Source organism: Cnephaeus nilssonii (genome assembly GCF_951640355.1).
Source record: "Cnephaeus nilssonii genome assembly, chromosome: 7".
In the NCBI taxonomy this organism is placed as follows: domain Eukaryota; kingdom Metazoa; phylum Chordata; class Mammalia; order Chiroptera; family Vespertilionidae; genus Cnephaeus; species Cnephaeus nilssonii.
Genome location: NC_137078.1, coordinates 86,553,165 through 86,567,565, shown reverse-complemented (window position 1 = coordinate 86,567,565; position 14,401 = coordinate 86,553,165). Strand labels below are relative to the sequence as shown.

General features: G+C 57.8%; 1 protein-coding gene across 9 annotated transcripts in view; it reads right to left on the bottom strand.

Moving 5' to 3' along the window:
- AHDC1 (AT-hook DNA binding motif containing 1) overlaps positions 1-14,401 on the bottom strand; it is a 66,607-nt gene that overhangs the window by 23,739 nt on the left and 28,467 nt on the right. The gene's annotated exons all lie outside the window — the stretch shown is intronic.

Genomic DNA, 14,401 nt, shown 5'->3' with positions numbered 1-14,401 from the left:
CAGAAAGGGTCTGAGAACTCGGCCTCATAGACTCCTCACAGGTTCTGGTGGCCTTGGGATTTGTGTGTGTTAGAGATCCTGCCTGTATCATGCCCATCTATGAGTGTTCAGTTGTCGGGATAAATATACCTGCACGTGGGGTCCTGGGTCTACTTATGCTTCTCTGTGTATTTTTTGTATGTCTGTGCAGGTATATGTATATCTAAGAGTATACATGTATGGGATTGTGTGTGTGTGTGTGTCCGACGTATACCTGGATCTGGTGTCTTACATGTGGGTGTGTGCATCTGGGTCTGTTCAGCTTTGTTTCTGTCCACCTGAGCCTGTGTTTGCACACCTGTGAGGACAGAGGTGAAAGTATGTGTGCCTATGTATGAAAAGGTGTGCCCAGCTGTGATCAGGCCATGAGTGTGCCTCTCTGCACACACTCTGCCTGGCTCTCTGCATCCTCTGTGTCAGGAGCCGCACCGGCGTTCGCCTGTCTCAGAGCTCTCTGCATGTGAGTGGTGGGGTGGGGCGGGGGAATGCAGCTGGTCCTCGGCTGTCCCTGCCGGTTTCCCGTCTCGAGCCTGTGGCTGTGGGCACTGGTGTCACCGTGGATCAGCGCTGCCTCCCTCCCTCCGCTGCCTTTCTCTGGGTTTCCAGGGTCACGGTGTGACGGCGTACTGGTCACGGCGTCCCTATGGGTCTGTTTCACCGTGGGTCGGTATGTGCTCACGCATGTGTCCGTGCATTTGTGCACCGTATGACCTTAGTACTGTGTCTGTGTGTGTCGATGGGTCCTTGGTGCCATGTCATTCTGTCGGTGCTGGTATAGCTCTGTCAGTGTCAACACGGGTGAGAGGGTCTGTGTGCCAAGTGTGCCTGTCAGACCAAGGGCGCCTCCGGGTCTGTGTGGTACCTTTGTGTGACTCGTCAGTGCGTGTGTGAGCGCATGTGAGAGACCCTTTGTGAGACAGTGTGTGTCTGTGTCACTGTGTTTGTGTGCCTGCTTCCTCCTCCCCATCTCCTGCCTTCTCTCTCTCTCTCTCTCTCTCTCTCTCTCTCTCTCTCTCTCTCTCTCAGAGCCAGACAGCTCCCCAAGCCTGGATTAGGGACAATTTATCCACAGGCAGAGAAGGAGAATTCCAACCTGCCAGAGCCTCCCTCCTCTGATCCATCCCCCCTTTCCCCGTGGTTGGGTGGGCACAGAAATGCAGCCCAGCAGCTCCCAAGCCCTCAGGGAGCCCCCCTCCCTTCAGCTCCCCAGGGGCACAAGAGGGTGGGAAAGATGGAAATCTGGGTGGCTCCAGAGCCCTCCAAGGGGGGTGGACTGGCTGCCCCCCATCCAGGCCCCCACAGCTCAGCTCATCTTGGCCCTGTTCTCTTACATATGGGGGTGGTGGTGGGGAGTCTGCATGGGGTCTGCCTGGCCCTGGGTGCCGGGGCGGATGGGGGTGGGGGCCAACGGAGCAAAGCTGCTCCCAGCCCCTCCAGAACCTGATACTCCCCAACTGATAAATGACAGCTCCCCCAACCCCTGAAATGTAAATGACTAGGGAACTTGCGACTGTGCCCACACAGGCTGGGGGAGCCAATGGGAGGCGGGGGACAGTGTGGTGGGGGGAATGCAGTGAGGGGGGAGCCGGGGCTGAGCTGGGACTAAGGCTCCCTTCACGGTGCTCCAGGCGCAAGGCAGAATCACATGTTTTCCATTAGCTGCTCTGGCCTCCTTGTTCAGGGGGTGTTGGCTGGGGGAGATTTGTTCTGGTTGCAGACACCAGCCGAGACCACACAAGAAAGACAGGGGGAGAGAGAGAGAGAGATTGAGTGCCAGAGGGAGAGAGAAAAACACAGAGAGGGAGAGAGAGAAAGATACAGAGACACCCAGAGGGAGAGACATGAGAGACAGTGACAATCAGAAACTGTGAGATACAGAAACATACAAACAAAAGCAGAGCGAGCGAGCGACTGGAGGAAGGGACAGTGAAGGGGAACGACAGAGGTGGCGAGGCTGGTCAGAGCTGAAGAGCGGGTCAGTGAGGCACAGTGTGAGTCAGGCCAGGTGGGACGGGAGGGGGAGCGAGGGGGGACGGGGGGGGGGGCAGAGGGGACGGCAGCGCAGGGAGGCCAGCCTCACAGAGGGAAACAGGAGGGTGATGGAGGCAGACAGAGGGAGGGGACCACGCACAGGAGGAGCCAGGGAGAAGAGCTGGGTGCGGACGCCAAGTGGGCAGCGGCGGGGCCAGGCGGGCAGGGGAAGAGGGTGGGGACACCGGCTGACCGGCAGGGATGGCAGTGTGGGCAGGGGGAGAGGGCCTCCAAGCTGGCCCGGCGGGGGTGGCCAGCAGGCCGGGAGCCTCCGCCTCCTGACCCTCGAGCCTCAGAGAGATAACAGGCCCGAATAGTGCTGACTTGCGGTTCAGAAATCCAATATCCTCCGCGGCACACTAATCGACTACCTGAGCTCCGGGCCGCGAGAGCTGCCCCGATTAATCCTGCGGCTCCACAGCCTTAATTAGTTTAACAGTTTCAGGGGCAGACGAGGCAGGGAATAGGGTCCCCCAGGCCTAGGGGGACAGCCCCTCACGCAAACCCTGCCTGGTGCCCCCCCCTCCAGTCACACCTGCCCCCGTCCCAGCGGCCCCGCTGCACACGGTCTGAAAAACACTGGTCCTTCCTCCTGGGAAACAGGCTCTGGGTTGGCACCTGGGCCAGAAGGCAGGTCATGTGGGAATGAGACACCGCCCCCCCCCCCCTTGTCCGGGTGCTCAGGGCTTCTGCTGGCCACCCCTTTGGGGTCCTGTGGTCTCCATGGGAAGGCTCTGCCAACGGTCAGCTCCATACCACCAGGCAACATGTTGTCTCTTTAGGGTGAAAGACAAACTCCTAAGTGACTGACAACCTCCCAACAGCATGAGATAATCACTCATGTCACTCCCCACAACAGCATGAGATGGGCACATGGGGACATCTCACACACACCCAGCCGCTGGAGAGACAGGCTTATGACATGACTGACTACTCTCCTAACCTGTCACTTCCCACAAAGCGTGAGATGGGCACGTCTGATACCCCAGACAGGAACACAGGCTACCACCCTCACACGGTGTAACTAACATACACCCGGGTACCCCACAGCCAATACCTGGATGTGAAATGACTGGAGAACCTCCCCCCAACCCCGACACAGACACAAGCCTCACCTTCCAGGTGTGAGGAGGGTACAGACTTGCCCCCCAACCCCAATCCATGGTATATGCCAGGGATACAACCTCACGCCTTCCCCATGAGTCCTCCCTCCAGACTGGGACGGGCACACGACACGTTACCCCCTGACCGCTTCGGACAGGTGACAGCACACTCCCACCCTGCCCCCACCCTGCCAGCCTGGGTGGCGCTGTCCTCTGCCTGCAGAGGCGTCACAGCTCACAGGGCATGAATGTCACCCCAGCACTGCCAGAGCCAGGCACAGCCGCACGCTGCCCCAGTGACAAACACCACCGGCCCCAGGAGGAGGTGGAAGCGCACACGGCTCTGGGGTGTGACCTTGGTCCCTGGACACCAGGAGGGGAGGTAACCCAGTGGCCTGGTGCTGGGGAGGAAGCCACCTGGGCACACAGATAACCTGGAAATGCCACCAACCCCAAGCTCCCGCCTCACCTCATTTCCAACTGAATGTGGTTGTTATCTAGGGAGGGGGCAGAATGAGTGCTCACTGAAGCCTGAGGACCATTTCCTATGAGACTTCTGAGAGATCGGTGGAGGGGAGCCAGGTTCTGGGTGGCTCTCACCGTGCCCTCAGGGCACAGCACTGAGGAAGGAGAGACGATAGCTTTAAGCCCCCCACTGCTGCCAGGGGAGCCCCTCTTTCTTACAAAGGCCGCCCTCCTCGTCTCCAAATTCAGACCACAGAGCCCGACAAGAAGGCCAAAGTCCAGGGGCATGACTCACCCAGGGAACAAGCCCAGCCTGCTGGCCAGAGGAAGGGAGGCCTGGGGCCAAGGGGCCTGGGTTCAAGTCTGAGCTCCTCCCAGGCCAAGCTGAGTGACCCCGGAGCAGCGGCTCAGCCTCAGGCTTTGGAGTGGGGTAGGGGTAGCCGCCAGGGAAGTGTAAGGGTCTGAAAGTAGTCGAGGCTGCAGACCAGCAAGTAGAGCACTGGGGGCCATGGGAAGGAGGACACAGCCATCCATCCTTGGCTCCACCGCTTCCTCACCTTCCTGCCCCTCAGTTTGCTCATCTGTAAAGTGGGGATAATGTCAGCCTCAAGAGACAATGTGGCAAAAAGTGGGCAGGTGCTCAAGAAATGGGAGCTTCTTATGGAAGAGGGGGAAGCAGATAAAGAGAGGGCAGGAGACTTGGCCAGGCCACAGAGGAAGTCAGCATCAGCTGAGCTCAGCCTCCACCTCCTGGCTTCCCACTAGAGCTGGTTTTGTAAGACTGCTTGGAGTTCCATAATGTGTGTATGTGGGGGACGTAAGGGGGGGAATGCTGGGGTGTTGTTGGATACAGAACTGCCCTACTGTCCAGCGAAGACCCAGGAAACGGATAGCAGTCTCTCATACACCTCAACCTTTACCCTAAAACCCACTTTGACCACCTTCAAATAATGGACAAGAGAGGGGGCCAGCTCTAAGAGAGAAAAGCAGCCCACACCCTAGCCCCCCATGACCAGCATCAGCACCTGGTGCTTGCAAGGACTGGGGGATCCGGGATGTCAGTACCCAGGGCCCTCTTGTGTAGGAGCCCAGAGAGGGACTCTGCCTAGCCTGAGGTCACACAGCATGAGAGCAGCGGAGACCAGAGCCCTGGCCAGGGACAGCCTCAGAGCAGAGTCCCTCTAGCCCCTGGAGGTGGCTGGAGCTGGGGGATCCTGGGGGACTGAGCAAAACGTGGCGACAGATGGCCTGCCGAGGCAGCGGCGATCTGGGCGGCTGGCAGGCATGCTCGTTCCCGCGCAGGGAAACGGCTAATTTTAGCTGAGGCCTTGATGCCAGCTTTGTTCCCCCCACCCACCAGGCCGAGGGGGGCCCAGCATGCCTTGCGTGCAAACCGCCTCCCCCAGGCACCTTGACTCCCCCTCCTGGCCCCTTGGTAAGTAGTGCCAAGACCCCAGGTCCTAGAACTCCTGCCTGACCAGGCCTCGTCACACCCCGAGGCAAGAGCGGAGCCCTGGAGTGCTGGCACCCCCACCCAGGGCCTGTTTCCCATGACTCTAACCTCATTCCTTGAAGAGGGGCTGCCAGGAGGAGGGCTAGAGGCCACTGCCCAGAGTGGGAGGGAGGGCCTGACAGCAGGGGCTGCCAGTCTTGGGGAGGAGGCGGGGCACTGTCCTCCACCAGACACTTAAGGGGACAGGACCCTTATTCTACCCCTGCCCTGAGACAAGTTCTTCTGTGCTGCAGTCCCCATGGGGGTGGTGAGCAAGGGGGTGGGAGTCAGGCCACCTTTTCTCTCTTCACAACTTTGACTTTGCTCCAGGAACTCAAAGTACTTTAAAGAAGTCAAAGATAGAGCAAGGGCAGTAATACCCCTGTACCACTGGGGGAAACTGAGGCACAGTCTGAGACAGTCATCACTGTGGCAGGGGAGGAGACAAATCCCAGGAATCAGTGAGGTCTAGACATGCTCTTCTTTGAGTCCTTATCACTAGGAGGCTTCTCGGGCCAGCTCCGCCCCTGAGACTACCCTCTGCCCCTATCCAGGCTGGCAGAAGGTAGACTAGAGAGACGGAGCCCCACCTCTGGAACCCTGGAAAGGGAAGCCAGGCACTCTAGGTTCCTAGTGCCCCACCCCGATAGTCTCTTTAACCTTAGACCCTCTCCTCCCCAGCTGAGACCCAACTGCACCTGCCCAATGGGGTGCCAGGACATCTGGCCCCTACTTGAGAGGGGACTCCTTTGGGGTGAGCTGGAAGGCCCCTTCTCCCAGCACCATCCCGGGGACCCATGAGGGAAATGATCAGGTGGGAAAATGAGAAAGAAGACGTGAAGAAAATCTACGCATTTAGAGCGAGAGAGCCAGAGAGAAGAGAAAGAGGGAGGAAGAAACCAAGGCAGAGAATCAGATTCAGGAAGAACAGAAAGAAACAGGACAGGATGAAGCTGAAGAAGAAGGAAGGGAAGGATGAGAGAGGCAGACAGAGAGAGGGGACAGAATATATGAATGCTGAAGGAAAAAGAGGAAGAGAGGGACAGAGGAGGAAGAACAAGACAAAGAGACAGAGAGACAGGCAGGATGAGGCAGAGACAAAGACAGAGAGTGAGCAGGATACACGCTGGCGGGGAGAGAGATGGAGAAGGAGCCTGCACTGACAGGGCAAGGCAAAGAGAACTGAGGCACCACGGGGAGCAGGAGCCGGACACGGGATTGACACACCCAGAGACCAAGAGACAGTCTGAGGACGAGACATTCAGAAAACGGGGTGGGAAGAAGCGGGGGGCCCTAAGTGATAGTGTGTGTGTGGGGGGGAGGGGGGAGTAGCGGTAGACAGAGGCAAGGAGGGAGGGGGTATGAAGGGGAGAAATGTCGTCGCCAGAGCTGGGGGGGAAAGAGGACAGAAATGGAATGTGGGTCTGGGCATGAGGCTCGCAGATGCATCAGCTCCGGTTTCAGCTGGGGCAGTTGGCTGCTGGAGTGGGGGGGGGGGGGGGAGGAAGGAGCAAGGCTGTCGAGGGAGGGGGCTTGTTGCCATGGCTGCGGGCACGGCAGGGGCACAGTCTGCTGGCACTTGGAGTTCTGGGCATGGTAGGGGGCTGACTGAGGAAAGGAGGGGGGGGCGATGATGTAGCCTCACCCATGCCCCAGGGGCTCTACCAGGAGGAAAGTTTCCAGAGAACGGATGGGAGATGCTGGGAGCTGAGGTGGGCTCTGGGCCCTGCTCCACCCCATGGTGGCTGCCAGTGGGGCACCACTTTCCAGGCCGCCTGTGGGCATCCAGGTTCCCGCCATGCTCCAGAGGCTGGCCCCTGGGGATCTTCCGTCTCTGCCCCTCCAGTCTAGCTGCCCCTCCAGCGTGCTGCAGCAGCGGCTGCTGCTTCTGCTTGCAGGGAGCAGCAAGATTGTGAATTCAGGATCTGTAATCCTAACGTAGAGCCCAAGCCTACCGGGCTCCAGTTGCCAAGGCGACGGAGGGTCAGAGGGCAGCTCGGGGCGCCCGCTCCTCCAAGTCAGAATCCCAATTGTTAAAGCCCAAGAATAAACAGCTGAAGCGGCCGTGGGGGGGCCGGGAGGGGGGCTGAGGTCTGCATCGGCTCAGTGTGGTGTTGTCAAGCGAGATGTCACTAATTGTCTGAAGGAACAGGCTGAGGCAGCTCTTAACTGCTTCTGTGCCACCGGAGACACCTTGGCTGCCTGGCCCCCATCCCCTGGGCCTCCCAGCATTCCACCGGGGCCGCTTGTTGGTAGGGGGAGTGCTGGCCCGGCATAATACCTGCCTCCCTTGCACTGAACCCCAATATACTTTAGCTCCCAACATTCCTCTTTGCCCAACTTGGAACCTCCCACTTGCAAGCTAAGTCCTATCCCCATAACCAGTACCCCCTAATCACTGAGCCCACAATACTCCTTGCAGCCCAGAACTGCCCTCTGGCCTACAAACGCCTCCCAGCTCCCCCGATATCTCCTCCCACTGCCTTCTCCCCCCAGAAGTCAGGGTTTCTGGTACAAGGTGTATGGATTGCAGAGGAAGATAGACTTCGGATTCTTCTGATCTTTTATTTGGGGGGGGGGGGTGTCTATGGGGGAAAGGAAAGGCTTATAGCATCTTTCTGTGTTAACTTCTTCCCTATTCTTAGTCACACAGTAGAACCAAAGAACCGAATGGAACCAGGAAACCTGGTTCCTAGCTTTGACTGTTCTACCTCCTTGCTGTGTGACTTCTGACAAGGTACTTTCCCTCCATAGCCTGTCTCCTCACCTATCATTTATCCCGAACATTTAGCAGTGCCTACTTTGAGTGAGGCCATGTCTGGAACCCCTATCCAGAGGAACTCCCAATCCAGTGGGTGAGAAAGGCTCATAGTACAAGGCAGAAAGCAATCAGAGATCCATCCTCAGGTAAGATATTCCATGAAAAACACGGAGCGGTGGGTACACAGTAAACTGCTCAGTGGACAACCGCTGGTGTTAGTGGTAGTACCGGTACTGCCGTTACAGAGGGTCACGAAGAGTGCAGGTAATCCGAAAAAAGATTAGGGTGTAGGTCGGGTCTGGGAGGCCTCCTGCAGAGAGTGGTGCCTGGCACCAGCTGGGCAGGTGGGCAAGAAGGCAGTGTTCCAGGAGAGAGGCCTTGTGAGGCTCTTCAAGGGGAGCTGAGCTGTGAGGTCTCAGGGCCGCTAGTTCAGCCCCTCCCAGAGCAGGAAGGGCGAGGCCTTCCATGGTCTCCCCGCCCCACTGGCCGGCCTAGCCGCCTCCTCCTCCACCCACCGCGTTTCAGCCTGGCAGCAAGCGGGTGCCCGGTGGGGGCGGGCCGCCCTGGGGCAGGACTCCCGGAGATTGGTAGTACCTGGGGTGATGTCATGAGGGGCGTGGCCAAGGTCTCAGCCTGCCTCCCGCCCCAGACCCCTGCCCTAAGACCAAAGCACCGGGTCCCCGGGAGGGGGCGGGGGCGCTCAGGTAGCGGGCGGGGCCAGGGCGCTGTCCGTGGGCGGAGAGCTGGGCGCGGAAACAGGGGATCCCCCAGAGAGGGCCCAGCCCAGCCCGAGGCTGGACTCGTACAAAAGACGACTTGTTCTTTCTTGGGATGCCTGCGCCTTCTCAAACATACCTACAGTCACACTCCAGGGACAGCTACACCCACATATGGCTGCACGGAGCACGCTGGCCTGGGGAGATGGGGCTGTTGCCAGCTCCAGAGGTCGCGGGTAAGAAGACGTGCGCCCCAACCACCCCTTGTCACAGATTCAACACCGTTCACCTGACGCCGCCTCACACCAAGTGACCTGGATACTCCCACAGCCTCCTGCACAGCCCTGGGGACACTGACCCACTCACGCTCTCACAACCACCCTCCTCCCTCATCTGCAGCTCACCGACTTCCTGTTCTGGAGTCAAATCAGCCTCAATGCGGGCTCCACGCTGCATGTGACCTTGGCACACAATGACGCTCACTAAGGTTACTTTTTACTGAGCACTTACTCCGTGCTAATCCTTGCCCTTACCCTTTATGGTGAATACGACCTGTCCCTTTTTGTGGTTGGGAAACTGAGGCTCAGGTTCAATAGCTTGCCTAAGGCAGAGGCAAGGATTTGAACCCAGGTCAAGCTTGACTGCAGAGCCCATGTTCTTTTCTGTGTTATCGCTGCCTCCCATCATACCACCCTAACACCCCACCACACACACAACCACAGACAGCAAAGCCCTATCAGTTGAGGTGTAATTCTCCACCCCAAACACATCACAGTCTAACATCAGGCAGTTTCTCTCACTCATCGGTGTGTATTGGGAGGTGGGGGAGTCTCCTACCTCCTACTCCCGTCACAACCGTTATAAACGGGGCACAGAGTGAGAGCAGGGCTGGATCAGGCCACCTCTAACCTTTCCAGCAGGCTCACCTCCACCTCCCCTGACCCCAGGATGACAAAGCACTGACATACTGGCTGGGGTGCCAGGCCTGCAGCTCTCCCTGACCCTTGGGCCAGGACCCTCCCCTAGACCCCAACCCCTGCTGAGAACAAGTAGAAACAAACTCCTTCCTGGGGATGTCAAAGCACCTTTCCTGGGGGAGGCGGCTCTGTGATCCCCTGAGCCTGGCTAGGGAGAAGGATCGGGTTACTCTTTCCCCAGCTGTGCCTGGACTCCTTGGGGCTGACCTTTCACCTCATCCAGGCCAGGACCCAAAGGGGGCAGGAGTCCAGCACTCACCTCCTGTTAACCCTCTGAATTCCTCATCTTTCCATTCCAGAGCCCCTGCCAGGGCCCCAGCGGGTCTCAGGAAGCCCGAAGCCCAGCCGGGCGTGCCAACCTCTCCCCACCCTCCCATCCTGGGGTCCGGTTTCCCAGAGGGCTTTACAGAATGCTCCTCCCTGCCCCCTGCCCAAGCGGCCCTGCCCTCCCAGGATCAGATACCTCCGCCCAAGCAGCTGAAAATGACCTGGGCTATTTTCGCTCTGGGATCGAGTTGCAAACTCCCCCTTAAACTGGCAGCTTCCCACAGCCCTCCAGACGATTGCCCCCCACTCCTCATCCCTCACCCAGAATCACTTAACAAGACAGGAGGGCTTTTAGAGACCACTGACCTACGCCCCTCAGAAGGGGAGACTGAGGCCATGAGTCAGACACAGGGCTGGGCAGAGAACCAGGCCTCCTGGGTTCCCGCCCAGGTCTCTTTCTACTGTCTAGCACAGCCTGCTCTGTACCCTAGATCTCGGAGCCTCTGACCCAGCCAAAAACCCAGCCGACCTCCGAGCACCAGAAAGTCACACTGGAGGCTACCCACAAATCTCTGTGCCACCATGCATGTCAGAAATCGCTTTTACCACTCTCTTTGTTTAAAACTGGGCCCAGGTCTATACCTGTGTCACAACTATGTGGACTACAGGAACAGTATGGAAGGTGCACACTGGGAGGAAAGAGGGAGATTGAGGCCCAGAGGAACGGCGGGTGGATTCAGGCTTCCTTAAGGTTTATATTGCACAATACTCCCAAGTTCCCGGCAGCCCCTAACCCCAGCTTCTTAGTACCCCCCTCCTCCCATTTCTACAAACCAGCCTCTGCCTGACCCCTGCCCCTCCACCTCAAGCTCCAGCCCTCCTGGGCAGGAATGTGACTGGTCAGGTCTGAGCTGACCACATGAGTGGCTATAAGGCAACAGACCCCCCATCCTCCCATCCCCCCCAGCCTGGGGGAGCTCACATACCAAGACAAGGGGGGGGGGAGCGCTTTAACCCTTTGCAGCCAGGCTTTTAGGGTGAAAAAGAGGGGTACTCTACCTCCAATGGCCACTCCCATGAGCGCTGCCAGGTGGGGGAGAGAAGGAGGAATCTACTTCACCAAGGGGGTGGGATGGAGATATTTGCCCCCCTCGTCTCTGTTAAGAAAAATTAGACTTTGCCACCCCAACAGTCTAATCTCATCTCCCATGACATTTGGAGAAAACAGTCACGAGGCGGTGCTGAGGGGAGAAGGAAAGAAGGCACCATGAACCCCAACCTCAGGAGCCCCTAGTCTGATGGGAGAAACACAACCCTGCCCCGGGGAGTCTGACGGAGGAGACCAGCCACAGAGGCTGGGACAAAGAGCTGAGCGCAGGGCGTGCATGGAGCTGCGCAGAAGTGGGAGGAAGCCAAGGCAGGAGCAGAACAAGCCAGGTGGGGTCAGATCGGGCAGGCTTCCCAGCGGCCCCTCGGCCCACACCCCTCCCCCAAGGCTGTGGAATCTCGGGGGTCAGGGCTGAGGGACAGCCCCGCCCCCTGCTCCCCTCGGGCTCAGGAATTCCACCAACCAAGGAAGGGGGGGCTGCTTCGGCCTCAGTCCAAGTTGGCTCCCACTGGACCAGGAACTGAAGCTCTTCCTCAGCCCCCCACCCCCACCCAAGCCGCTGGGCTGGCCCCAGGCCCCCTCCCCTCCCCCTCCCCCTCCCTGGCTGGCACCGCGTGTGCCAGGCGCTGGCAGAAAACAAACCCGCCGGGGTGGGTTTGCAGGGAGCGGGGTAACCTTGACACAGTTGCGGCAGTCGCTAATGGCAGACACATACTCCGCCTGTTCTGGGGGGACTGTTGCCGTTGCTAGGAAACCAGCAGCCGCGTGAATGGAAATGGGTCAGTAAACCTGGGGAGAGATAGTGTGACACTCGAACCACTGCAGCTGCTCCAGCCCACACCGAAATCCCTCCTCTTCAATATTTATCACTCCCGCCTGGGTCCTCAGCTTCTCCACTAGCCTGGCCCTCAGGCCCCCCCAAGGCTCAACAGGGAAGGGAGGGGGAGAAGTTATAGGGGGGTGCTTATCCGCTCTTTTTTTTTTTTTGGGGGGGGGGGGGACCCAGGCGGGATGGAACTGGTTCTGGAGGAGACTGAACAGGAAAACAGAGTCTAATCCCATGGCAGGGAAGGGGTTAAAAGGTCAATTCACGCCTGTTCCTGACTTAGGCACCGTGGTAAAATTACTGCGAGTGTGAACAGGCTTGCCTGCCAGCAGGCCTATCTGCCCCAGGGCTGATTAAGGCCAGGAGACCTCCCTTCCCGTGTGTAAGTGATGGAGGGGGAAGAGGCGCCCAAATCATGGCCAGGATTCGCTCACAGCCTGAAATCATCCTCCGTTAAAACCCAGCAATCCCAATACAGCCCAAGGCTTCCTAACAGCCAGAACTGATGCCCCCGGTACACTCTGATAAGCACCCCAAATGGACAGAAGCTGCCCACTGCCTTACAATACCATTCTGTTCAGACACATGCACCCCAAATAGACACTCACTGTTCAGAAAACCTTGACAAACACGCAGACACAGATACCCCCACAAAAGAATGTGACAACTGCAATTCACAACAGAGGCTACAGGCGGACAAACCTAGGCACAAGCAAGACTGCAGTGTCAGACTGTGCTGAATCTTCTTCCACACCTCCCCATGAGGCGGGAGCCTCCCCACACAGCCTGTCGTCCTAACCCAGAGCCTGGTTCTCTGGTTCATTTTTTCCCCTCCCTCTCATTGCCAGCCTCCTTGGTCTTGCACACACCCCAATATACTGCCCCTGCAATTGCCCTCTGGACACACCATCCCACTAACTAGCTGCCTCGTGCACCACACCCCCATTCCCTGGAGGCTGACTGGTCACTGACACACACATTCCCTTCCCCTAGAAGCCAGCAGTCTCTCAGCCCCGCCTGACACAAGTCTGGTTCTTGGGCTCAGGCCTCTCGGCTGTCAGCAGGGACCCTGGGATTCAGCAGTACCACTCACTCGGATGATGTGCCCCCTCCACCCACCACAATCTCTGCAAGTATCCCTGAAGGGTGTGTCTTGGGTAGGGAGGCACTCCAGCCTTGGAGGGAAGGTGGGGGGATATACCTCAACAGGAATCTCCCATTTTACTGGGTTCTGTGTGCTCCTATCTCCTAGGATACATCAGTCAACACAGGCTTAGAGCCTGTCAGAGCTGGAAGGTGCCTTAGGGAGTCACTAATCCAGCCTCCTCTGCTATGCAGCAGCAAACTGAGGCCCAGAGAGGGGACGTGGCCTGCCCAGGGTCACACAGCCCAACTACTGCTTCCACCCCTTGAAGAGAGCCCTCTTTGGGTTGGAGAGCCCTCTGAGGAGGAGGGAGGTACAGTCAGCCCAGGAAGGCTCCCCTGAGGCAGGGGAGGGTGGGACTGGATTAGTGGGAGAGAGAGAATCTGTGATCCTAAAGAGAAGTTTGTAAAAAATGAGCATTCAGTGACATGGGCACCTGGCGGTCTTGGAATCTAGGCCCTGTAAATTTGTTCAAATCTGGACTTTGACAAAATGATCTGGTGGATACTTATCCCCACTCCACTTCCTAACCCAGGAACCCAGAGGGCTGTCCCCCAGACCAAAGATACAGGAAGACTGCTCAGATCCCAGGCCTTGAATCCTGGCCTTTTATTATTTAAATAGATCTACCAGGAAGACTCTGGGGTTCATGTGAAAGAGGTTTTATGCTAGAAAGTTTTTATTTCAACTCCATTTTGCAGAAAAACAAATTGAGGCTCACAAAGGTGGGGTAGTTTGCCTAAGTTTGCACAGACAACAAATGGAGCCTTGAGTTCCTTCCAATACACAAGGAAGGCCAATCCAACAGGAAACAGGGAGAACTGGGGGGGTTGGGGGGGTGGAAGGGAGGGAAGGGTGGGAGTTGACACAGGCCCAGGCCCAAAATCCTGGGCTGAGGGTGAGCCAACAGGCATCTGAATTTGAATCTGGGTGTCTGGGTTCCACCCCCACCCACTCTAACAGTGGTGGAGTGAAAGGTCAGCATGGAGATGGGAGGGAGAGGAAGCAGAATTCCATCAGCCTCTCAGCCAGCCTGGGCCATACCCCAGGGAGCTGGGCCAGGGCTGCCCCAACTTCCCCCCAGCCCAGAGTTCTCTGCCAGCCCCTGCCCCCACCCGCACTTGAACAGCAGAAGGAGCATTATAAGGAGACCTGGTCCCCTTCATGGACCTCAGTTTCCACATCTGTACTAAGAGCTAGCCTAGCAGGAAGGCCTTGTAAGGGCCCTTTCAGCTTTTTCTTTTTAAATATATTTTTATTGATTTCAGAGAGAAAGGGAAAGAGATAGAAACATCAATGATGAGAGAGAACCATTGATTGGCTGCCTCCTGCATGCCCACACTGGGGATGGAGCCTGCAACCCGGGCATGTGCCTTGACCGGTATCGAACCTGGGACCCTTCAGTCCGCAGGCCTACACTCTATCCACTGAGCCAAATCAGCTAGGGCCGGGCCCTTCCAGCTTTAACATAG